The sequence below is a fragment of the Schistocerca piceifrons genome, chromosome 4 (genome assembly GCF_021461385.2).
Source record: "Schistocerca piceifrons isolate TAMUIC-IGC-003096 chromosome 4, iqSchPice1.1, whole genome shotgun sequence".
NCBI classification, from domain to species: domain Eukaryota; kingdom Metazoa; phylum Arthropoda; class Insecta; order Orthoptera; family Acrididae; genus Schistocerca; species Schistocerca piceifrons.
In genome coordinates this window covers 591,710,959-591,737,544 of record NC_060141.1, presented here as the reverse complement: position 1 = coordinate 591,737,544, position 26,586 = coordinate 591,710,959, and the positions used below count along the sequence as shown (strand labels likewise).

Sequence of the window (26,586 nt, the reverse complement as noted above, 5' to 3'; positions counted from 1 at the left end):
AGCAATGTTCGCTCGAGATATTACATGTAAGCAAACTATACATTACAACTAAAATTATGAAAAAGTTAGTGTATTGTATTATTTTGTATTAACGAAGTAGGATCATGTAGCTGCAATTACTTATTTTTCCTTGTTGCTTTCCAGTACTTTGTTTTCATCCTGTGTCGCGTTTTCCTTTCTTCTTTCCATGTTGTTCCCGATCTCTGATTTCTTCTGTACTGAAGGCCATCTAAATTTAGTATTTTATTCTTACAAAGGTTTCCGTTTGCTATTTCTGATTCTTTGATGTTGTTTATTTCTAGTTCTTTCTTTATTTCTGCAGTTCATGCTCCTGTGATTTCTTCCTTCAGAAATACAGGAATATTACTTTGTTTCGTGAGTCTAGTCTCATTCATTCCGTAGAGGTGTCCAAAAGAGATTAATCTTCATTTAGCCATTACTCCTGATACTGTAGATCTGTATTGCATACATTTGTTTTTAACAATCCGTTCTTCAGGTACCTCAATCCTGTCCAGCTTACAGTTCATCGTTATGCATTCTCATCCAAATTTACATTAAGAAGCACATGCTGTTATGTAAAAATCAAACTTTTTGTAACTGGTGAATGTTGTGGAGGCATATTGCGAATGTTTTCACCGGTGTTGGGAACAAAATGTCGTTCCCTTTCTTCCTAAGGAAGTAAATTAATTTGGCGTTACTCGAACGCAACCATACTAATAATGTTAAATTAGTTGATCGCAGTAATGACGGATCAGTTGAAACCTCAAGCAATTTATTTTTTTGTAAGTAATCGTATGTCTGCATTTCCTATAGTCCCATGTACAATCGGAAGAATTAATGCTGAATATTTTAGAATTCTACTAGATAACGTGATAGCACACCGAGGAGGACTTTAATGAGACTGAAACTTGTCTCAGCAGCCGACGTATATATATTCTGTAGGTTCTTAGCAGGGTATGTTATCTGACTAGATTAGTTTCAAAAGACACTCATGGTGAGTGTGTCTGCAGAGACTGCAGAACCATAGGGACGTCTCATTAGGCTTTTGGGCCCGACTGCACGTGTGTGAAGTGAGGACGACACGGGACGCTGGTCGGCTGGTGCCGCCCAGAGTGACTAGTAGAGGCCGGCCGGGTTGGGGCGGCGCTGGCCGCTGGACGAGTGGTGGCTGTAGCCCGAGTCTGACTCGTGGCCCGGCGGGGAGTCGCTCATCTGGTGGATGGGCGGCGCGGACGGCAGGTAGCGCAGCTGGAAGGCGCCGGCCGCGGCTGCTGGGGGCGGCGGGGGCGGCGCCGAGGGCGGCGGCCGCAGCGGGCGCGCCTCGTCGGCGGCCGACGGCGACGGCGAGAGGTGCTCGGCGCTGCAGTAGGTACGCACGCCCTCCGAGCTGCCGCTGCCGCTGTCGCTGCCGCTGTCACCGCCGTCGCGCTCGTCGTCGTCTCCCCGGTCGGAAGGCAGGTACTCGTCCGAACCTGAAACAAGCACGCCGGTTTTATAATCTTCTCACCTTCTTTCGAAAACGCACGATAATTTTCAGTAACTGTATTAGCATCTACGCCATACCGGTCCAAAGTCCAGCTGAGTAAGGGGCGAAAAATATGGAAATGAGCGTTTGGCGTCGTTGGCCGTGAGGCCCCTCGCGGGGCAGTACCGGCAACCTTGGTGCAGGTCTTATTACATTCGACGCCACATTGGGCGACCTGCGCGCCGGATGGGGATGAAATGATGATGAAGACAACACCCAGTCCCTGAGCGAAGAAAATCTCTGACCCAGCCAGGAATCGAACCCGGGCTTGTAGGACGGCAATCCGTCACGCTGACCACTCAGCTATCGGGGCGGACAGTAAAGAGGAGTGGAAGTAGGAATCCCTAGTCAATAAATCTGGGTTCAGTTTTAAATTTTTACTTTGCAGTGGAGTGCGCACTGATATGAAACTTCCTGGCAGATTAAACCGAGTCCCGAACCGAGATTCGAACTCGGGACCTTTGGCTTTCACGGGTCAGTGCTCTACCGATAGACCTACCCAAACTAGATTCACGACCCGTCCTGGCAGCTTATGTCCGCCAGTATCTCGTCTCAGAACTCCAGACTTCGCTGAAACTCTACCGTCAAACTTGCGGTACTGTTGGCAAAAGCATTTGCCCACGAAAGGCAGAGGTCCAGAGGTCGACTCTGGGTCCATCATACAGTTTAACAACTTACAACGTTGGTTCAGCTGTCACCAGGTGATAATACCTTGTCAAGTCCTCTGATCAGGGTTAAAAACCTCAACGGATGCATAGGCAGAAGAGAGGAACTCTGACGTGGCGAAGATGAGAGAAGAGGCAACCTTGCATATTGCAGAGAAAGGGTTGAATCCAAAGTACTTGAGACTCAAACTGTGGAGAAAGGAAGTCATCCAGAAGAAGTAAACCTCGAATAACAAACAGGCATGTCGTGAGGCTTCAATGTGGGAGCCTCATTAGATGACAATCTGCTCAAGGCTGGTAATCTACAGAGGGGACATCCACCTTACTCGTATACTTCACATACAGAGAAAAACAGACGCATTTATGGAACAAACAATTAAGTACACAAGATGTAGAAGAAGAATTACCTAGCAACCGTCTAACCATAACTGAATAAAAGAAAATTTTTATGGCATATACATTTCACCTTTATTCTTTACATGGCAGCTTCATTGGTCTGGTATACGGACATATTTTTGTTTGTACTACTTAGTTTACGTTTACGACAGTGTGTAAGTAGCTTATTAACAATTCAGGCACATTTGCTTTTTTATGATGTAGTAATAATTTAAAGTTCTACAATGGCAAGGAAAGCGTTTCTGAAGAAGAGAAATTTGTTAACATCGAGTATAGATTTAAGTGTTAGGAAGTCATTTCTGAAAGTATTTGTATGGAGTGTAGCCATGTTTGGAAGTGAAACATGGACGATAAATAGTTTACGCAAGAAGAGAATAGAAGCTTTCGAAATGTGGTGCTACAGAAGAATGCTGAAGATTAGATGTGTAGATCACATAACTAACGAGGAGGTATTGAATAGAATTTGGGAGAAGAGCAGTTTGTGGCACAACTTGACTAGAAGAATGGATCGGTTGATAGGACATGTTCTGAGGCAACAAGGGATCACCAATTTAGTACTGGAGGGCAGCGTGGAGGGTAAAAATCGTAGAGGGAGACCAAGAGATGAGTACACTAAGCAGATTCAGAAGGATGTAGGCTGCAGTAGGTACTGGGAGATGAAGACCCTAGCACAGGATAGAGTACAATGCAGAGCTGCATCAAACAAGTGTCAGGACTGAAGACCACAACAACACCATTTACAGATATATACAAAAAATAGATGGAATCCACTCCGAAATCAACAAACCACATCAGAACATGAAGTTCACAATAAAAAATAAATAAATAAATGACATAAGAATGAAAGAAAATGGCAAACGTTCCTTCAATGTTTTCAGAAAGCCAATGCCCAAAGATAAAATAATACATACTCCATCATGTCATCTCCACAAGAAGAAGATTGCAATACTACGACCCACGTTCCATGGAATAAATACGATTCTGCTCAGCAACATACACTATAAAAAAGAAATGGGTGCAATCATAAAAACAGCTAGCAACAATGGGTATGACACAAACGTAAAAGACTCAGTCAAAATACTAAAACACAAATACATAACAAACACCATGTATAAAGCATAATGCAGGGAAACTCAAGCCCAAAACCGATAAATGTACGCCACACACATACATCCATAATGACACCACCTCACAGAAAAGAAGCACATTGTACACTATGGCCGGCCGGGGTGGCCGAGCGGTTCTAGGCGCTACAGTCTGGAACCGCGCGACCGCTACGGTGGCAGGTTCGAATCCTGCCACGGGCATGGATGTGTGTGATGTCCTTATGTTAGTTAGGTTTAAGTAGTTCTAAGTTCTAGGGGACTGATGACCTCAGCTGTTAAGTCCCATAGTCCTCAGAGCCATTTGAAGCCCCGTTTACAGGCACCAAGTCACAGACGGCGCGGCACCTCCCACCGGACGTTCGAGTCATCTCTCTCTCTCTCTCTCTCACACACACACACACACACACACACACACACACACACAGAGAGAGAGAGAGAGAGAGAGACACTCATTTAATACTCATAAATAAAATTGTACGTTTGGCAACAGCATACAAAACATAATATCAGACCGAATGTTCGGTCCCTATTGCTATGAAGAGTGAAAACAAAATTTCAAGTGCCAGTTATCAGAAGAACAGCAGTAACAAAGGAGAATCAACATAACATGCACAATAACAGCCACGAAATCTGTAAGCTGAATTTTTAATTATTATTTGATCACATAACAGCAGGGAGTGCCAAAACTGCTTATAACTGACAGGGACTGTACTAACTTGGGAATGGTTTATTAATAAGGGGTTGGACCCCCATTTGTCCGTAATACAGCCGCGATTGTTCTTGGAATACTGGCATATAATGATTGTACAGCCTTTAGTGGAATGTCGTGCCACTCTTCAATCAGAACCGCTTCTAACTCCTGCAGTGACGAGGGACGCGAAAATCTGCTCTGGAGGCTGCGCTCCAATACCGCCCACAGTGTTTGATAATGTTCAGGTCCGGGGACTTAGTGGCCAGGGAAGTTGCGGCAGTTCAGTTGCATGCTCCTCATACCACGATCGTACTGTCCTGACTGAGTGAATGGTTGCTTTATCGTCCTGAACTATGACATCATTGTTGAGGAACCACATTTGAATCATGAGGTGCACCTGATCACCTAAAATTTTCACGTAATCTTTGGCTGTAACACGGCTTTTTAGAGTAATGATGGGAGCAGCAGAATACCATGGTAACTGCCCACACCATCACACTTCCACCTCCAAGCTTAACCGTTGGAATCAAGCCATCAAGATTGTAGGCTTCTTTTGGCGTCCTCCAGAAATAAAACCGGCACGATGTTGGAAATAAGTAAAACGTTGACTCGTTGGACCATATCACGATTGTCCACCGATCAACCGTCCAGGATTTATGGTCCTGACACGATTTCTACTCTTCTTTGCGTTGGTTATCGTCACTAATGGTTTCGGTATAGCAGCTCGTCCATGAATATTCTCTTTATGGAGTACACGGCGTATAGTGTCGATAGATACGGGGTCTCGAAGATGGGTATTGAGCTCTGCAGTCACTTTATCCGCCGTAGTTTTGTGTTGTTTTGACACAATTCGTATTAGCGTATGACAATCTCTGTCATTTAGTTTTGATTTGCGCCGACTATTACGTTTATAAGATGATGTGTTTCAATGTTTTGAGTAGGCTGTCATGACTGTTAAAACAGTTGCCCTTGAAACATTCAGTACGTGGGCTGTCTTGGTTACTGATCCTCCAACTAATCGAGCCCCCTCAGTCCTTCTCTTTGGGTCTCCGTTAAGTCTTTCATTGCATGTCGACCTCAGCCTCTGAATGCAAAAACAAAGTGTGCACTGCTCGTAAAATCCTGCACTGATGCGTAATCCGTACTGAACACCCACAATCCAGCGCGACACCTACCTTACCTCGGTTGTTGGCCGTCAAACACAACCATCCCAGTACTACCTCTGTTCACATTATTTTGCCTACCCCCTGTACATATACAATGTCCTAAACGTAAATTGAATAGTATAAAAAAAAAAAAGTACATATTTCAGTACACTGAAGTTGCCTTGCACAGAACAAAGGGGAAATACGTATGGTATAAATACTGTGTTGCAATCAGTTGTGATCAGACGGTCCCAAAGTTATGATTATAGTAAGTGAGGATGAAGAAGAAGCCTTTGTTAACCATCTAGATCCAAATGTTGTGTTGGTAGCATCTTCGGATAGATACAAACGCCGGCCGAAGTGGCCGGGCGGTTCTAGGCACTACAGTCTGGAACCGCGTGACCGCTACGGTCGCAGGTTCGAATCCTGCCTCGATCATGAATGCGTGTGGTGTCCTTAGGTTAGTTAGGTTTAAGTAGTTCTAAGTTCTAGGGAACTGATGACCACAGCAGTTAAGTCCCATAGCCATTTGAACCATTTGATAGATACAAACACTTTTACGCGCGTAATTCACTATCAGAAGTATTCGTGGCTCCAATTCACAATCACATCACCAACAGTAATTTGGGAAGCTTTAAAAGGGTTGAGATGCCTCTGGTGGACTTCTTTCTCAGGTACCATCCATAGTTTAGCAGGAACTCAATGGGCTTTCGTGAGCTACCCATTCTGCCTCTTTACCGGCAACACAGTACTCCTCGCCTTTGATACTGGCGTGTCCGCCATGTCTAGCAGTCAATTTCGTATTATATAAACGTGTACAGATAGTTTGGTCAATGTACTGCATTCTCTAAAGTCACATACACAGATAATATCGCTAACAAAAAACAACTCCAAGCTATAAAAATTTCATGCAATATATTGTTTCTCCTTTTTTGTATAGATATCACTTTACTCAAAATTCAGTAGAATTATATAGGAAGCCATAATGAGGCACTTGCCGTACATTCTCTATATCGCAAATAGTTTGAGATGCTGAAACAAGATTTTAGCGAACATGCATCGAGCAGAGTAAATTGCCACGTAGTTATCACGCAAAACATCATGATCTATATGCAAACAACTAATTCTCAGTGGAATAATATAATTTTTTACAGGCATCGAAAGTCGCTGAAAAGAGAATTGCTGTAAGTTTTGTAGTAACGTACGCGAAAAAATTACATTCTTTCTTCTCTACTGAAATGTTTTTTTTTTTAATTACTGACTTGTCTTGTCCTCAGTTATTAGTTTAATAATACACTGCATCACGTTTCCATTTGCATTACATTAATTGTCAGATAAATCTACGTAAATTATGCATGTTTTGGCAGAAGTAAATTTGAACTCAGGAACAAGAGAAGTTAATTATTATTCAAAACTCGTCCCTGAAGACACTTTTCCGAAGAAAAATGTAGACTAAAAGAAATAAGTAGCCACTTCTGACGTAATCTGCTTAGAGGTCTATATCCAAGTCCATTTAAAAAAAAAATGAATGGCTGAGAGTGAAAATCCCAAAGTCTTATTTCTAAACTGAATTGCCAAAGAAATTGGTAAAGGCATGCATATTCAAATACAGCGATATGTAAACAGACAGAATAAGGCGCTGCCGTCGGCGGCGCCTACATAAGACAATTGCTGTCTGGCGCATCGTTAATCGGTTCCTGCTGCTACAATGGCAGGTTATTAAGATTTAAGTGAGTCATATAGTCGGCCCACGAGCTATGGGACACAGTATCTTCGAGGTAGCGATGAAAATGGGATTCTCCAGTACGTCCATTTCACGAGTGTACCGTAAATATCAGCAGCCCGGTTAACCACAAATCTCCGACATCGCTGCGGCCGAAAAAAAAAAGAAAATCCTGCACGAAAGGGACCAACGACGATTGAAGAAAATCGTCCAACGTCACAGAAATGCAACCCTACCGAAAATTGCTCCAGATTTCAATGCTGGACCATAAACAAGTGTCGTGTGCGAACCATTCAACAAAACATCATCCATATGGGCTTTCGGAGCTCAATGCCAACTCGAGTACCCTTTATCAGTGCACGACACAAAGCTTTACGCATCGTCCGGGCCTGTCAACACCGACATCGAACTGTTGATGACTGGAAACATGTTGCCTGGTCGGACGAGTCTCATTTCAAATTTTATCTAACGGATAGACGAGAAAAGGTATGGAGACAGTCTCATGAATAAATGGACCCTGCATGTCGGCATGGGAATGTTCAAACAGGTGGACGTGTGGGACGTGTGCAGTTGGGAGTGATATGGGAACCCTGAAAAGTCTAGATACGACTCTGACAGGCGACACGTACCTAAGAATCCTGTCTGATCACCTGCATTCATTCATGTCCATTGTGGTTTCCGACGGACTTTGGCAACTCCAGCAGGACAACGCTACACCCCATAATTGCTAGAGTGGTTCCACGAACACTCTTCGGAGTTTAAACACTTCCGCTGGCGAACAAACTCCCCAGACATGAACAATACTGAGAATGTCTGGGATGCCCTGCAACGTTCTGTTCAGAAGAGATCTCCACCCCCTTGTACTCTCACAGATTTGTGGAGAGCCCTGAAGGTTTCATGGTGTCAGTTCCCTCCAGCACTACTTCAAACATTATTCGGGTCCATGCCACTTCGTGTTGCGGCACTTCTGCGTACTCTTGGGGACCCTGCACGATATTAGGCGGCTGTACCAGTTTATATTCAGTGTATACTTCAGTTATCTGTGAAATGCGAAACCAAATCAATGTTCGGAAGCCTATCAACAACCTGTGGAACTGAGAAGAGATTATCAATGTCTGCGATGAACTAAAAGGTATTTCATGTAAAAAGTAAGTTCTTCACTCTCTATACACACAGGAAATAAAAGATGGCACACAGGGTTCCGTGAATTGTTTTCATATATCTCAGATAACTGAGATTGTTTGGAAATTTTCAGGACCAGACAGTCATTATAAGTAATACACGTAGGTTATAGCATCGTATTTCTAGGATTTCCTTCTCTTTTTCTTTGTCTTCAAAGAAATGTCTTCAGTGACAAGTTTTGAATAATACTAACTTGTTTTGTGGCCACGTTACAATTTCTCACTTTTGCCAAAGAATAGCACGTTTTACAAAGACTCATCTCAGTAACATTCTAACGAAGCTGAAATTGTGATTGAATCCTGAAGCAGTGCATTATTAAAGTGGTAACTAAGGATAAGAAAGCTCAATAGTTCATTAAAAAGTATATTCTGAGCACGAAAATAAAAGGATAATGTTCACTTAAGTTGCTGTAAACCCACATCAATTCTCATTTCACCAGTTTCTGATCATCATTAAAAAATTAAATTATTCCATTGAAAAAGTCTATGCTTACTAACGTCTCACAGCAAATAAGGAAGACTCACATATTTACGATGTAGAAAAATTCACTCCCCTTTACTTGCTATCGTTTGCCAAAGTCTTGTTTCAATATGCCAAACCGTTTATGACATACAAGCGATGATATTAATTTTTCATTCTAGCTTTATCATTTTCGTGCGTGGGCAGAACTGAGTATTCTACATACAATCCAGCTTCTCGAGAATGGAGGTATATATCTATCTCCTGCCACGGTTTAAAAAAAATTAATATGCTCTCTACATTTAGTTCAAATGGTTCAAATGGCTCTGAGCACTATTGGACTCAACTGCTGTGGTCATCAGTCCCCTAGAACTTAGAACTACTTAAACCTAACTAACCTAAGGACATCACATACACCCATGCCCAAGGCAGGATTCGAACCTGCGACCGTAGCAACAGCGCGGCTCCGGACTGGAGCGCCTAGAACCGCACGGCTACCGCGGTCGGCGTCTCTACATTTAGTATGCACCAATGTATTACCCAACAAACAGAAAATGAAATCTCACAGCAATGTCTATTTTTCATTACAAAACCATTTTAAGTTCGTGAAGTTGCTCACTCAGTGTATAAATATCAGCAGAGTAAATATGACCATTAACAGAAGATAGTTCATCATGAATCTGACAAATCTATGAGAAGTGATGTTTTGTTTACCAAATAGTTTTTTTTTAAATCCTTGGAGAAACAGAAATCCGGGTTGTGCACACAGCTGTTTAAGGAGTCTAGCAAGCCTGCCAAAATTTTTATTGATGTACTCACATAAGGCTGAGTTTAATTCCTGATTTACATGGATGATGATAATCTATTACCGTAACATTTAAAACTATGTTTAATAATTGTTATTCAAAGAATATATTTCAAAGAAATACACAGATAACACATTCTGGCAGTAAGAATGGTGTTAATATATATAGATGCAAAAATCAGTGTATACCTGTGTTAGTGATTCCACTGCTGTAATCATCATCACAACAGGTAATTTTTTTCCAGTGAATGTTTACAATGGTTCCACACAACTGTAGTAACTTCATACCAAGTTATTACTTTAGTTTCGGTAGCCAGAATGTCACTGTCGTTATTATGAACCAATTTTTTGTCTTTCCTACTTACCACATCCAGCTTTCTGATGAGCCTGTCAACCGAGTGAATGTCTGGAACGTTCGTCATTGCGAAAAGTTCCAAAATCTTCAATTAATCATCGCAGAAACAAAGACCGCGGTGTGGTGTCTCTAAATTCCGATGACATGTAATGCGTATCATTCGAAGTAGGAATTCATGTGGTTCCTGATCATTATTTTCATGCATTAATTAGATCGATTTTAGTAGGACGGGGTGGCAGCGCAGAACGTAATCGATCTCACACACACATCGACCACCTGAACAACAAAAATGTGGAGTACCAAAATAGCCTGTCTCTAATTATGTCCTTAGTTCTTTGTAGTCAGTGACTGAGAAACCAGAAGTGCTGCATGTAGATAAAAAAAAACTACTAAATATTTCGTATAATCGAAATTGAAATCGTTAGATTTGGTGACAAGTTCAATAATTATACACCTACAATGGTTTTTAGATAGTTATACTTATGACTAAACTTACAAAAACACTGCATCTACTAACTCAAAACCACGGAGTCCAAATGGCAAGATAACATACAGACATCGTATTTGACATCACAAAAGTCAGCAAAACTCTCGTATGTAGACCTTTTACTTAATATAACTTCGTTGTGTCACTAACACTCACCATATAATCCTTGTCGACATTCACTTGAATTGTATCATTTGCTCGCTCCATTGATTCGAGACGCTACACTATCTGATCAAATGTATCCAGACCCCTATTAGTGGGCGTTAATTTCGGGTGTATTCCATCCTTCACCTTATGATGACTTGAACTTTTCAGGGGAAACATTCCATCAAGTGACTGAATGTCTGTGCCGGAAGGCAGCCCAATCTTACTCATGAGCTGAAACCAGAGAAGGTTGTGACGTTGTATCTTGAGCGAAGTCGTTCTAACTCATCCCAACGGTGTTCCACTTGGTTCAATTTGGGACTTTAGGCAGACTAGTCCATTTCATGTGTTTCTGTCCACGAACCGTTCCCTCACAGATGCTCCTTTACGACAAAAATCATCGTCTCAGAAATGTTTGAACGTTGTACACAGCATATAATACCGAAAAATTCTTTCCTAAGATTTCGCAATTCGCATTTTCCTAGGCGCAACAAGGGGACGACACCCCAACGACGAAAAACACCCAAATACCTTAAAGCCGCATCCTCTGTAGTTCACTGTTGGCACTACAGCTGTTGGCAGTTTTATGTTCTCCAGAGATTCACCAAACCCAGACCCTTCCATCCCATTTCAACAGAGCACAGCGTGGTTCACGACACCAAATCATTCGTTCCCAGTCATCCAATGTCCGTTGGCGTCGCTCTTTACCCCAACTAAACTCGAGCGTCGCTGATTAAAGAAATCTGTGGCTTATGAGGAACTGTTAGAGCACTTCACCACATTCTTTTTCTCTCTATACGCAGTCGTTCAAACTCGAGTGTTGGCAGCACTTTGGAACTCACGAGTCATTTCTTTCACTGATTTCATTCGAATCTAAAAACCATCTCCACAATGTTCGACTGTCCCCGCCCGTCAGTAAACGAAGTCTGCCTGACCTTGGAATAGCTGTGGCTGTTCCTTCGAGTATCCAATTCGCAATCACTTTTGACTTGGACAGGGCTGAAGCATGTCTAATCATACATTGAAGGCTTTCATGACCGAATGTTTGATCTGCTGAGATGTCCTCCAGGTTGTATGAACGTGGTCCATGGAACTCTTCAGTCCCTGACAATTCGTCCAAAACTACGTGGACACCATCTGAGGTGCTCCTGGTTGTGCTGAGTCTTGCCGACTGACTCGGCAAGACTCAGCACAATCAGGAGCACCTCATAAGATGTCCAACGTAGCCTTGGACGAAATGTCAGGGATTGAAGAGATTCGTGGACCACGGCCATACAACCAGGAAGAATTCTCAGCAGATGAAGTGTGTCTGACGGGTTTTTTAATCAGTTGGCACCAAGTGACTAGTCCACCTTCGAAACTGATCTAGCCCAATCTACTCACTCTGCTGTTACTGCTTCTCTACTGTCAACGCCGTATTTCCCTACCATTTATACTGTCGGAGGCCAGCTCTCGAGATGTCTGGTGGTCAATTTCGCATACTGGTCGTCAATTCTGGATACTTTTGATCAGATGGTGTACAAAGCACACTACTGATATGGAGGCTATCAGTACTACTCACTGTTGGAGATCTCGTTGTAGACAGGGTTGTAGAGATCGGAGGGCTGCTGGTAGTCCGGACACAGTGCTGCCCTCTGATCGTGGGGGCGTCGATGCGGGCGTGGTTGCGGCATCGCTTGCATCTGCGTTGGTAAAGACATTGAGATTAGTTTAATGGCAGCGATATGCGCCCAACACTGCCGTTAAATGCAGGTATACATTAGAAATTTGGTAGGATTAGCATCGAAAGAGACCAACAGTTTCTGGTGAAAGATGTACACACAAACAAAATATTTATTCTACGAGAAATAGAAAACTGCCAAAATCTATGATTTGTAAGGCTCCAGCGTAAATAGAACAGGTTAAAACATGCACTTATTTTATGTGACATTCTCTGGTAGACGTAATGTTTATGGAACTATGAACCAACATTAGTCGTGACACTGACACACCTCTGGCATGCCAGAAAGCATCCCAAACTCTCCATTTAGTACGAACCCACTCGAGGCTTCTGACTGTTCCAGAGCGAGATCCTATCCGAAATTTATCAATAACGCTTCTGAAGTATAAGCACAAGTTCTAATTTACTGTGGATAATGTGAGGACCGGAAGCAAAGGGTCAGGTTGTCTTATCTTTCAATAATCCCTGCAGGAAAAGATTTCTGTTTGGAAGGGGCATGTTTCATCAGGAAAGATGTAAACGAACTTTTGGCAGCTCATAGAAGACTCAGCTCTCCATCGTAAAATGGGTAAAAATGATTTTATATTAGCTTTGATGGCGTTCACTCATCTCAAATATATCAAATATATATTACAAAGATGTTAAGTTGGTGAAGAAGATGAAAATTATTCACCCTATCATGAAGGTTTTAGATGAATACTATTGTTCTCGCCGGCCGGTGTGGTCATGCGGTTCTCGGCGCTACAGTCTGGAGCCGCGCGGCCGCTACGGTCGCAGGTTCGAATCCTGCCTCGGGCATGGATGTGTGTGATGTCCTTAGGTTAGTTAGGTTTAAGTAGTTCGAAGTTCTAGGGGACTGATGACCTAAGATGTTGAGTCCCGTAGTGCTCAGAGCCATTTTGAACTATTGTTCTCATGTGACCCTATTCGGTTTCGGAAGGGTAGCACATTTATTTAACGTTTATCATGCCTCCAAAAGCCATGTATCATCCAATAATGAAAATAGTATATGAAGATAGTAACTGTTCTCGAAAGAACAGACACCATTGGTAACCATGGAGCTTCTCTAGAATAAATGATAATTAATTGAAACCATCAGCTGCCGACAGGTGTTGTTGATATACCTCAATGGGGACAGCCAAAAATGTGGGCCCGACTGGTACTCGAACCCGGGATCTCCTGCTTCATCTGTGTCCTCGGTGGCTCAGATGGATAGAGCGTCTGCCACGTAAGCAGGAGATTCCTGGTTCGAGTCCCGGTTAGGGCACACATTTTCGGCTGTCCCCATCGAGGTATATCAACGACACCTGTCGGCAGCTGAGGGTTTCAATTAATTATCATTTAATGAAAATAGTAATTATTATTTCCATCAGCTACTAGAACACAGTTTTCATGAGACAGGGAGAGAGAGAGAGAGAGAGAGAGAGAGAGAGAGAGAGAGAGAGAGAGAGAGCATGATCGGAGAGTACGTGGGTTACTGCTTTGCTCTCCTGTGTTCGGTGTTCGTTGATTTGCGTAAGCTTAAGTACCTACACAGTTTATCAAATGGTTCAAATGGCTCCAAGCATTATGGGACTTTACATCTGAGGTCATCAGTCCCCTAGACTTAGAATTACGTAAACCTAACTAACCTGAGGACATCACACACATCCAAGCCCGAGACGGGATTCGAACCTGCGACCATAGCAGCCGCGTGGTTCCGGAGTGAAACAGTTTATCACACACACTTTGTTTAACTTGAAATACAAACTGGGTCGTCGCCAGACTATGGTGAATGTCATCACAAGATCTATTTTTATACAATATTTAAAGCAAGGTGACCTGATGCAAGGTATTTAACAGCACAGTTAACAGTACCAATGGTGAACGGAAACCTTTTATTCAAAAACACGATGCACAATTCGTGTTACAACCATCTGCACCAGTGTGCAGATATTCTTGATGAAACGCAGTAGCACACATGACTGACGTAAGGAACGAACAAATTTACGGCGAATACTTATATTAAAGAAACTCAGCCTATGAAAACACACACTGTGGGTATACTACAATATTCATTAACTTGCAATTTAATTCCTGCTGACGTAGGGTTCGTCAGACTGAAACTGACTGCCGCATTACATTGTGTAGCAATCTTGGGACTTGGGTGAAAGTTGTTACAAAACACACAGAGAAGAAGCTATGTTTCACAGTCCAACATTCACACAGAAGAACATTCTGTACTACAGTAGTTTAAGTACAGAATAAACGTAAAGGAGAAGAGCAGGAGTTATTTGCACAGTTTGAGCCAAATGAAGTAATAAATTCAAATTGTGCTAAAGCGAAATCGAAATTTGTAACATAGGATTTAGGTGTTACAGGTTTAATTGAAGTATGAATTACACATAAACGCAGAAATGTTCTAAGAAAATGACGTTATCATCTTAAAGTACAACATATAAAGGCCAACAACTCTTAACATGCTTGTCCACACTCTTTTATAATTTCTGTTTGATGTGTGTGCCTTAGGGACTTACTGAAGTTGCGCGCAGTACATAGAATTGACGGGATGCTCCGTAACTACAATTGGTATCTTTTATACTAATAATATCTATGTTTCAGATTAGTTATGTAACACAAAACTTACCACTTCATTTTATTTGCTTTAACAGATCCGTAGATTTTCGTAATTTGAACAGGACCTGCAATCACTGTTAAGACAAATGTCGCAATAGACCGCAATAAAAATACTAAAATTATATAGTTTGTTTCACGCAGTCTGACACAAAAGTTCTATAAGTACGGTAACTCTTCATAATTTAACAAACTGTACTGGAGAAACCAACCTTTCGGCCAAGGTTACAATGGCCTTCTTATGGCTCAGTTCAGCGCTAACGTATTCAGAAAACTTTTATGGCAACCGACTCTGACCGCGGAAGGCTACGCTATTTTCTTAGTTTTATGCCGTTCGTACTACTGCTGACAAACCGCACCTTGCGGCGCTAGACCTGAAGGTAGCCGTTAATAAAAGAAATAGTCATCCAGACGGTGTTTCTTCATTTACTAGAATAACAGTCAGTTGTCAAGAATGTAATCATATTTCCACTTAACACCAAGCCAGGTTTCACAAATTCCTGAATATTTTAAAATAAAAGCTCGTTTCTTTTAAAAAGTTGTAACTTCTGTTCTCTTACAGTATTTTTAAAATGCATTTTATAAACTCAAGAACTCATGGAGCAGTGTATCACTGCCTCTCGCTCCGCTGCATCTACCGAGTGAGGTGACGCAGTGGTTATCTCACTGGACTCGAATTCGGGAGGGCGACGGTTCGAACTCGCGTCCGGCCATCCTGATATAGGTTTTCCCTGAGTTCCCTAAATCGCTTCAGAAAAATGCCGGGTCGAATCCTTTGAGATGCCACGGCCGACTTCCTTCCCAAATCCGATGGGACCTATGACCTCGCTGAATGGTCACCTCCCCCAAATAAGCCAACCACTCCCCCTTTTCACCCTCTTCTCCGCCCCCTCCCCACCCTCTGTCCCTCCTCATCAAAATCTTTCGCGCTTTGCCTGCGTACCTGGTCAAAGAACGTATGCCCGCAGTAAGTCAAGGTGAATGCCAAGCGTTTCTATTGAAGAGCATGCCCTATTTAATTCCTTTGCTTACCCTGCCTCCAACTTGTGTTCTAATGAGGTCATTGTTGACTGCCATTTTGCACTCCGTATTGTGACACTAACGTTCTTTCACACAATGCCTTCAGTTTCAGTTAACGTCGATAAGAGCCAATGATGATTTTATATCGTTCTGTGGCATCAAGGCCCGTGATGGGTACACGAGTAAACAGTTATAGATCTCAGTGAACAAGTTATTTGTAATAAACGAGATTACTGACACCGTGTCCCATGGAAACCAACCTCCTCACAAGCCCCACGGGATAGAGGCTCTTCACACCTATCCCATCCATGCTTATGAAGCTACTGTGGAGGAAAGCCTAATAATTTGAAGGATGAATCTTAATCTGCTATTAGGTAAACAAATGGACCTGGTGATCTAACAGTGGAAACAGACAATCTTTTGTCCAACACTGTTGCAACAGGGGGTCACGACGGCAACGCAGAATGCTTGGTAACTATAACTAACTCTTCAGTTAAATCAATCATTATGGTTGCCTGACGAAAAAAATCTAAGGAGTTAGACGAAATGCCAAACGTATTTTACAGTAACTGTTGGGATGATGTCAGGGAAAAGCTGACCACATTATAAAGGACGTAACGGGACTAAGTGGAGATACTTCTGTTGGTGAATGAAGACAGTGTACTGACCAACATTACACCCGTATTTACTCATTTGCAAGCAAACAATTATAGCTGTTACAAGTTGTATGTTTTCAGGTTGGTTAGTATCTCCCAGTACATGTGGCAAGATCAAGACATTTATTTTCCCCTGGGCAGAGCGTCAGGTGCTAATGTGTGGACACACGGACACTAGATTGTTAGCCCACAGTGACACTCGTGGTCCACTTGCTGATGCGGTACGAACACCCAGAAAACATCAGGTCGCAAAATTACTGACGTTCTTTTGGGGAAGAATTTCGACGGAAAAAAAACCCAACGCACTGATGTGTGTACATATTAAGGTAGTACACATAAAAATATCTACTCCTACATGAGTGACATCCTGTATAAATATTGTTGACAAATGACACTTTCCCACCGCTGTTCATAAAAGGCATGTTAATGCTAGTACTTAAACTACCACAAAGGAAAGTGCCATACGATTTTCGCCCGATTACCCCATCAACACGGATTTCAAGATAATGACCAGAGTTATAAACACCTGACTGAAAGTACTCCTTCCTAAAATACTTTGATCTCACCATGAGTGTGTGGTCAATGAATGGTCCATATTGAAATTCTCTGCGAATACCGAAATGTAAGGTATTTCACTTGCCTGTGAAAAACCAAATTGGCGTTAATATTTTCTGGATTCTGATGAGGTCTCTGATAGGGCTAATCAGGAACTTTTATCGAGGACAATGACGCAAATGTGGTTTAGTCAGTGGTTTAGACAATTTTTAATAATGTATTTGCAGTACATCTTGTTGACTTAATACTGAACGTCAGTTACCTGAAATACAAATCTGTTAGGAATTAAATAAAAAGGGAAATGCAACAAATCTACGGCGAAATGGCTACATGAAAAATGTGAAGAAAAGAAAAGACTGTCGGAACGACTAACGCAGCATACAGAAAAATCAAAACAACTTTCGGTGAAAATAAATCAAGGGTGGTAACATGGAAAATCCACTGTTAAATGCAGAAGAGGGGATGAGTGGGAAGAGTACATGGAAGGACTTTATGAGGGGAGAGACTCGTCTCATGGCGTCATGGAAGAAGAAACAGCAGTCGACATAGAAGAGACAGAGGATCCAGGATTAGAACTTATAAGAACTTTGGAAGACTTAAAATCGTATAAGGCAGTAGGGGTAGGTAACATTCCATCAGTATTTCTAAAATCATTGAAAGGAAGTGGTAGTAAATGAATGTTCACGTCGATGTGTAGAATGTATGAGACTGGCGAAATCCCATATGACTTTCGGGAAAACATCATCCATACAATTTCGAAGATTGCAAGAGCTGACAAGTGCGAGAATTATCGTACGATCTGCCAAATATCTCATGCATCCAAGTTGCTGACAAGAATCATATGCAGAACAATGAAAAAGAAAACTTAGAATGTGTTACATGGCGATCAATTTGACTTTAGGGAAGATAAAGGCACCACAGAGGCAATTCTGAAGTTGCGGTTGATAATTGAAGCAAGACTAAAGAAGAATCATAAAACGTTCGTAGGGTTTGGCGACCTGGAAAAAGCGTTCGACAATGTAGAATGGTGTAAGATCTTAGAAATTCTGAGAAGAATAGGGTTAAGCTGTAGGGAAAGACAGGTACTATACAAACTGAGTTAAGAGCCAAAAGGGAACAATAAAAGTAGAAGAGGAAAGAAGTGCTCAGATTAAAAAGGGTGTAAGACAGGAATGTAGTCTCTCGCCCAACTGTTCAATCTATACATCAAAGAAGCAATTACGAAAATAAAAAAGGTTCAAGAGTGGAATTAAATCAAGGTGAAGGGATATCAACGATTAGAGTCGATGATGAGACTGCTGTCCTCAGTGAAACTGAAGAAGAATTACAGGATCTGCTGAATGGAATGAATAGTCTGAGGGTAAAGAAATACGGCCTGAGAGTAAATCGAAGAAGAAGAAGATAGTAATGAGAAGTAGCGGAAATGAAGACAGCGAGAAACTTCACATCAGGGTTGGTGATCATGATGGAGGTAATCAAATGAAGTTTAGAAATTCTGCTACTTGGGCAGAAAAAGAACCATGACGGATGGAGCAAAGAGGACATAAAATAAGACCTGCGGTGGCGAAATAGGCCTTCCTGACCAAAAGAAATTTGTTAGTACCAATTAATTTCACGAAGAAATTTCTGAGAGAAAGTCGTACAAGTCATGTAAAAATACAGCAAATGTAACAAATAGCATGCGAGAATCCCGTGCGGGTAAGGTGTGAAAAGTACTCTGAGTCGACGAGTACTAGTACGGCTTTCTCGCAATCAAACGCCTGAAGACGGTATTTACATCTTGAAACCCGGGCTATGTGTACGATTTTAGGCAAATAAAGGATAGCAACAGCTATGGATGCCCAGCAAAGAGTACACCCATACCTGATTACCTGATGAAATATGTGCGTTTCCTTTCTCGCCGAACTGAGACGATTACAAGGGCTGGGGGGAATAGTACACGTATTAGCGCGAAGTCACCTTGGAGTACCTAGCATTTTGTTCCACATGTTTAACTGTATCATTGTTATTAAAGTAGGTAATTATCCAGGAGAGTCAATTGGCAGTACAGGCTGGCAGTGATGGTAGTGGTTTCCAAAACTCTAGTCAAAGACGCAGAACCAGTAGGTACGCAACTGCCCGCAGGTATCGGGTGGTTATAATGGAAGTGCAGTTATTTACAGAGGTTCAGTGTGGGCTATAATTATCGTATGGCAGCGCAACTTGATAGATATTCCAATGCGCAAATGCCGAACCAACGTACATTGGAAAAAAATAGTTCCAATTCTGACCAACAGGTGAACATCTGGCGTTGTGAATGCAACAAAGATGTAAAGAAATTTTTCTATATGTAACGCATTAGGAGTAGGACATGGGCAGAAAAGGGCAAATAAAGGAGATAAGCATAGACGTCGACGAGATATTGTGCAGCGCCAGATTGGCACATGGTCGCCAAAATTGGAACCGTCTCTTTTTCCAGCGGAAATCGGTTCCACTTTAACGCATTAGCATATCTATCAAGTTTCGCTGGCAACGGTAATTACTGCCCATACTGCACTTTAATTGTAACCACTCAGTATCATGGGCAGCTAGCCTACAGCACAGAATGAAGGACTGGTAACAGGTGGAGTGGTTACGGACCTGCACCAGGTTCCTGGGAATGTGCGCTCTGGAGCGAGGGCTGCTGGCCAGCAGCACCTGCTGCAGCGCCGCCGAGGTGCGCGGGGGCGGCAGGATCTCCGTCAGGTCGGCGTACTCCACGGTGGGGCCGGCGCCGCCCCCGCCACCACCGCCTCTGCCAGCTGAGGCCGCGCAGTAGCCGTCGCGGTGGTCCCCGCCCGCCGCCTTGCACGGTATCTTCCTGCGGTACCTGCAACAAAACACAAGATTGGCTCACACACACGCCACGTATGCAGGTTCACAAAGAGCACAAAACATTCCAAATGTGGGAACATATGTCACCGAGTGCATCAACGGCCCACTGAGGCATCCATGCATGTTGTGTGGGGTATGTGGAGGATACGGTTCAGGCGGGAGTTGTTTCTGTGATGTTTTGTGGGTGTTTTCCGTTCCATGATGTGGGCAGCCTTTCGAAATGCCTGCACAAAAGAAGACGAAGCAAATATTCCAGAATTCGAATCGAGAACAGCTGCCAACATGAGTAGCGTAAAAGTAAATATCCTTAAATCACTTAATAAACGCAAGTCTTCTGGGCCTGACTGTTTACCAATTCGGTTCCTTTCGAAGTATGCTGATGCATTAGCTCCATACTTAACAATCATATACAATCGTTCGCTCCACGAAAGATCCATACCCAAAGACTGGAAAGTTGCACAGGTCACACCAATATTCAAGAAATATATCGTTAATATCGCTACGCAGAAGGATTCCGTAACATATATTGTGTTCAAATATTATGAATTACCTCGAAGAAAGCTGCATATTGACACACAGTCAACATGGATTACGAAACATCGTTCCTGTGAAACACAACTAGCTCTTTATTCACATTAAGTGTTGAGTGCTATTGACAAGGGATTTCAGATCGATTCCGTATTTCTGGATTTCCGGAAGGCTTTTGACACTTTACCACACAAGCGGCCTGTAAAATTGCGTGCTTATAGAATATGATCACAGTTATGTGACTGGATTTGTGATTTCCTGTCTGAGAGGTCGCAGTTCGTAGCAATGGACGGAAAGTTATCGAGTAAAACAGAAGTGATTTCTGGCGTTCCCCAAGGTAGTGTTATAGGCCCTTTGCTGTTCCTCATCTATATAAACGATTTGGGAGACAATCTGAGCAGCCGTCTTAGGTTGTTTGCAGATGACGCTGTCGTTTATCGACTAATAAAGTCATCAGAGGATCAAAACAGATTGCAAAACGATTTAAAAAATATATCTGAATGGTGTGAAAATTGGCAGTGACCCTAAATAACGAAAAGTGTGACGTCACCAACATGAATGTTAAAAGGAATTCGTTAAACTTAAGTTACACGATAAATCAGTAAAATTTAAGGCGTAAATTCAACTAAATACCTAGGTATTACAATTACGAACAACTTAAATTGGAAGGAACATGTAGAAAATGTTGTGGGGAACGCTAACCAAAAGTCTGCGTTTTATTGGCAGGACACCTAGAAAATGTAACAGACCTACTAAGGAGACTGCCTACACTACGCTTGTCTGTCCTCTTTTAGAATACTGCACAATCATCTTTATTATAAACATGTATACATCAGATCGTCAACAACAGTAATTGAACATTCATTAAGTTGGATGAGGAACGAAAGTGTAAAAGGAACAAAATGAAATAAAATTCAAAGACAGTGCATCACATACACTGAAGAGCCAAAGAAAATGGTGCACCTGCCTAATATCGTGTAGGGGCCCTGCCTGGCAGCACGCAGAATGCCGCATCACACGTGGCATAGACTTGGTTGGTTAGTTTGTGGGATTAAAGGGACCAGACTGCTACGGTCATCGGCCCTTTTTCCAAATACTAAAGACACCCACAGAGAATAAAAACGAGCAGCAGAATAGATCACAGACGACACAGAACAAGAGAAATTTAGACAAAGACCAGACAAGACGAACTAAAATCACACAGAGTGTGACGGTGGTTGGCCGACCATAGAAACAAAAAAGGAAAAGCCAACCACCGAGAAACACATTAAAAACTTAGATTAAAATCGTAGGCCAATGGCCAGAATCAACACAAAAGAACATAAACACTCAGATTACACGATAAAAACCCCTGCCCGAATAAAACGTAGAACTAAGCCAGCCATAGCAGGATCATCAGATAAAAGGGCAGGGAGCGTATCGGGCAGCGCAAATGTCTGCCTGACCACAGCTAAAAGGGGGCAGGCCAACAAAATGTGGGCCACCGTCAAAGCCGCCCCGCAGCGACATAGAGGAGGGTCCTCCCGCCGGAGTAATTAACTGTGTCTCAGCCGGGAGTGGCCAATGCGGAGCCGGCAAAGGACTACTGAGTCCCTGCGAGTGGCTCGCAGGGATGACCGCCACGCAGCTGTCGTCTCCTTGACAGCACGGAGTTTATTACGCGTGTTCAGTTCCCGCCATTCAACGTCCCATAGCGCAAAAACTTTGCGGCGTAAGACTGCCCTCATATCAGTCTCTGGGAGGCCAATGTTCACAGATGGTTTACTCGTGGCCTCTTTCGCCAGGCGGTCAACATGTTCATTGCCCGGGATACCAAAATGACCGGGGGTCCACACAAAGACCACAGATCGGCCGCAACGGGCAACAGTATGTAGGGACTCCTGGATAGCCATCACCAGACGAGAACGAGGGAAACACTGGTCGAGAGCTCGTAAACCGCTCAGGGAATCGCTACAGATGACGAAGGACTCACCTGAGCAGGAGCGGATATACTCTAGGGTACGAAAGATGGCGACCAGCTCAGCAGTGTAAACGCTGCAGCCAGCCGGCAATGAACGTTGTTCGGAATGGTCCCCTAGAGTTAGCGCATAACCGACACGACCAGCAACCATCGAGCTGTCAGTGTAAACAATGCGAGAGCCCTGATACGTTGCGAGGAGGGAAAGAAAGCGGCGGCGGAAGGCCCCCGGAAAGACTGAGTCCTTCGGGCCCTGTGCCAATCCCAGCTGAAGGCGAGGGTGAGGGTGTACGCAGAGATGCCCTAAAAGGAGGCGGAAGAGGTAAAGCCCCAAGCCCGGAGAGAAGCTCTCGGACTCGGACCGCGATCGTACATCCAGTCCCGGGCCGACGTTCTGGAAGATGGACGTGCGACTCTGGGAATAGTGGACGCTAGTTAGGAAGCCCGGGAAAGCTAAAAACATGGGCAGCATAAGTGGCCAGTAAATGTTGGCGCCTCATTCGCAGTGGAGGGACACCTGCCTCCACAAGTATGCTGTCCACAGGGCTGGTGCGGAAGGAACCAGTGGCAAGTCGTATCCCGCTGTGTAGTATTGGGTCCAGCACCCGCAACGCAGATGGGGAAGCTGAGCCATAAGCCAGGCTCCCATAATCCAGACAGGACTGGATTAACGCCTGGTAGAGCCGTAACAGGGTAGATCGGTCGGCGCCCCAGCTGGTGTGGCTCAAGCATTTCAGAGCATTTAGATGCCGCCAACATGTCTGTTTCAGCTGCCGAATATGAGGCAGCCAAGTCAACTGGGCATCAAAAACTACACCCAAAAACCTGTGTGTCTCCACCACAACAAGAAGTTCCCCATCAAGATAAAGCCGCGGCTCCGGGTGAACGGTGCGTCACCGGCAGAAATGCATAACGCAGGTCTTGGCTGCCGAAAACTGAAACCCATGAGCTACAGCCCAAGACTGTGCCTTACGGATAGCGCCCTGTAGCTGACGTTCAGCAGCTGCAATGCCAATAGAGCTGTAGTAAAGGCAGAAGTCATCAGCATACAGGGATGCGGAGACAGAATTTCCCACCGCTGCAGCGAGCCCGTTTATTGCAATTAAAACCAGGCAGACACTGAGGACAGATCCCTGTGGTACCCCGTTCTCCTGGACTCGGGAGGAACTATGGGAGGCCGCGACTTGCACGCGGAAGGTACGATACGACAGAAAATTGCGAATAAAGATCGGCAGAGGGCCCCGAAGACCCCATCCATGAAGCGTAGAAAGGATGTGATGACGCCATGTCGTATCGAATGCCTTCCGCATGTCGAAAAAGACAGCGACCAGGTGCTGACGGCGGGCAAAGGCAGTAGGGATGGCCGACTCCAGGCTCACCAGATTGTCGGCGGCGGAGCGGCCTTTACGAAACCCACCCTGAGACGGAGCCAGAAGACCCCGTGACTCCAGTACCCAGTTCAACCGCCGGCTCACCATCCGTTCAAGCAACTTGCAAAGAACGTTGGTGAGGCTAATGGGACGGTAGCTGTCCACCTCCAAAGGGTTCTTCCCAGGTTTCAGAATGGGGATAGCAATACTTTCCCGCCATTGCGACGGAAACTCACCCTCGACCCAAATGCGGTTGTAAAGGGCGAGGAGCCGTCGCTGTCAGTCCACTGAAAGGTGTTGCAGCATCTGACAGTGGATGCTATCTGGCCCAGAAGCGGTATCAGGACAAGCGGCGAGGGCACTGTGAAATTCCCACTAACTGAATGAAACATTGTAAGATTCAGGATGGTGGGTGCGAAAAGAAAGGCTCCGACGTCCCATCCGCTCTTTAATGGAGCGGAGGGCCAGTGGGTAATTGGAAGAAGCGGAACTCAGAGCAAAATGCTCTGCCAAGCTGTTGGCTATTTCGTAGGAGTCTGTACAAACTGCTCCATTCAGTGAGAGCGCAGGGACGGCGACAGGGGTCCGATAGCCATAGAGGCGTCGGATCTTGGCCCAGACCTGCGATGGAGAGACATGGAGGCCAATGGTGGACACATACCGCTCCCAGCACTCGTGCTTGCTTTGGCGGATAAGGCGGCGGGCCCGCGGACGCAGCCGTTTGAAGGTGATGAGGTGTTCAATGCAGGGATGTCGCTTGTGACGCTGTAGCGCCCGCTGTCGATCTGTAATTGCCTCAGCGATCTCAGGCGACCACCAAGGCACAGTCCTCCTCCGAGGGGACCCAGAAGAATGGGGAATGGAAGATTCTGCGGCAGTAACGATGACGGTGGTGACGGAGTGAACCACCGCATCAATGCCGGCATTAGAGAGAGGCTCAATAGCGGCAGTGGAGGAGAACAAGTCCCAGTCAGCCTTATTCGTAGCCCATCTGCTGGGGCGCCCAGAAGAGTGACGCCGTGGCAGTGACAGAAAGATCGGAAAGTGGTCACTACCGCACAGGTCGTCATGCACACTCCATTGGACAGACGGTAAGAGGCTAGGGCTACAGATCGAAAGGTCAATGGCGGAGTATGTGCCATGCGCCACAATGAAGTGATTGAAGGCACCATCATTTAAAATCGAGAGATTGAGCTGCAACAATAAATACTCAACAGTGGCGCCTCGACCTGTTGCCACTGACCCACCCTATAGAGGGTTATGGGCGTTGAAGTCGCCCACTAACAAGATAGGTGGCGGCAATTGTGCTATCAGCGCAGCCAGGACATGCTGCGTGACATCACCATCCAGTGGTATGTAAAGGCTGCAGACGGTAACAGCCTGTGGCGCCCACACCCGAACAGCGACAGCCTCTAAAGCTGTTTGTAGAGGGACAGACTTGCTGTGAAGAGAGTTAAGGTCATAGATGCAGACGCCACCAGACATCCTTTCATAAGCTGCCCAGTTCTGATAATAACCCCGATAGGCACGGAGGGCGGGGGTTCGCATTGCTGGAAACCAAGTTTCCTGAAGAGCAATGCAGAAGAAAGGGTGAAGGCTGATAAGTTGGCGGAGCTCAGCTAAATGGTGGAAGAAACCGCTGCAGTTCCACTGGAGGATGGTGTTGTCCATGTCCGAGAAAGGCGTGACGGGACTGGGAAGGCAGATTACGCCGCTGGGTCACCTGCTGCCTCCGACTGAGCACCTGTGCTAGTGCTATCCATGGTGTCTGAGGAACCGGCGAGATCGAGGTCCTCAGCGGACGCCAGAATCTCCACCTCATCCTCAGACGCAGAGCTTGTAGGAAGCGGTGGGACAGGTGCCACCGCAATGTCGTCATTCTTGGGGACTTTCTTCTTCTTCTACTTCTCGCGCTGTGCCTTCAGTTGATCATACTTGAAGGGCTTCACTGGGTCAGTCTCAGGGACGGACGACGACCTTGAGGCCCTACGACCAGAAACTGCTGGTTGTTTCAGCCACTTGCAGGTGTCCGCTTTTCCGCTGGTCGGAACTTGCGAAGGACGGTCCCCAAGGGACCCCTTCCTGGTGAGAGAAGCCGAAGAAGTCTTACGCTTTTCCGGCTGGGAAGGGGGAACTGATGTCCTCGATGGTTTGGGGGGTGTTGCTCCTGAAGTAGATGGAGCAGGAGCAACATGGAATGAAGTGGCCCCCACAACCAAGGGGGCCGGTGAATTCTGACAGAGCTGAGGTCGAACTGTAGGTGACGACACGGTAGAGGTTCGAACCGATGTTGCAGCCGCGGCATTGGTGGATGTCATTGGCACAGGATGTAACCGCTCATATTTCTGCCTACCCTTGGGGTAGGTCAGGCGGTCCAGGGTCTTATATTCCATTATCTTCCTTTCTTTCTGGAATACCCTACAGTCCGGCGAGCAAGGGGAATGGTGTTCTCCGCAGTTAACACAGATAGGAGGCGGGGCACATGGAGTATTGAGATGTGAAGGACGTCCACAATCTCTACACGTGATGCTGGATACAGCGGGATGACATGTGTCCAAACTTCCAGCATTTAAAACACCGCATCGGAGGAGGGAGAAATGGTTTCACATCACAGAGGTAAACCATCACCTT

General features: G+C 44.6%; 1 long non-coding RNA gene across 1 annotated transcript; it reads right to left on the bottom strand.

The window, feature by feature from the left end:
• Positions 1 to 1,376: 1,376 nt before the first annotated feature.
• Positions 1,377 to 19,966, bottom strand: LOC124794619. Its single transcript, XR_007016588.1, has 3 exons — positions 19,867 to 19,966; positions 12,245 to 12,365; positions 1,377 to 1,472 (listed from the first exon to the last, which is right to left on the bottom strand). It is a non-coding gene; the product is annotated as an uncharacterized LOC124794619 (long non-coding RNA).
• Positions 19,967 to 26,586: the final 6,620 nt, after the last annotated feature.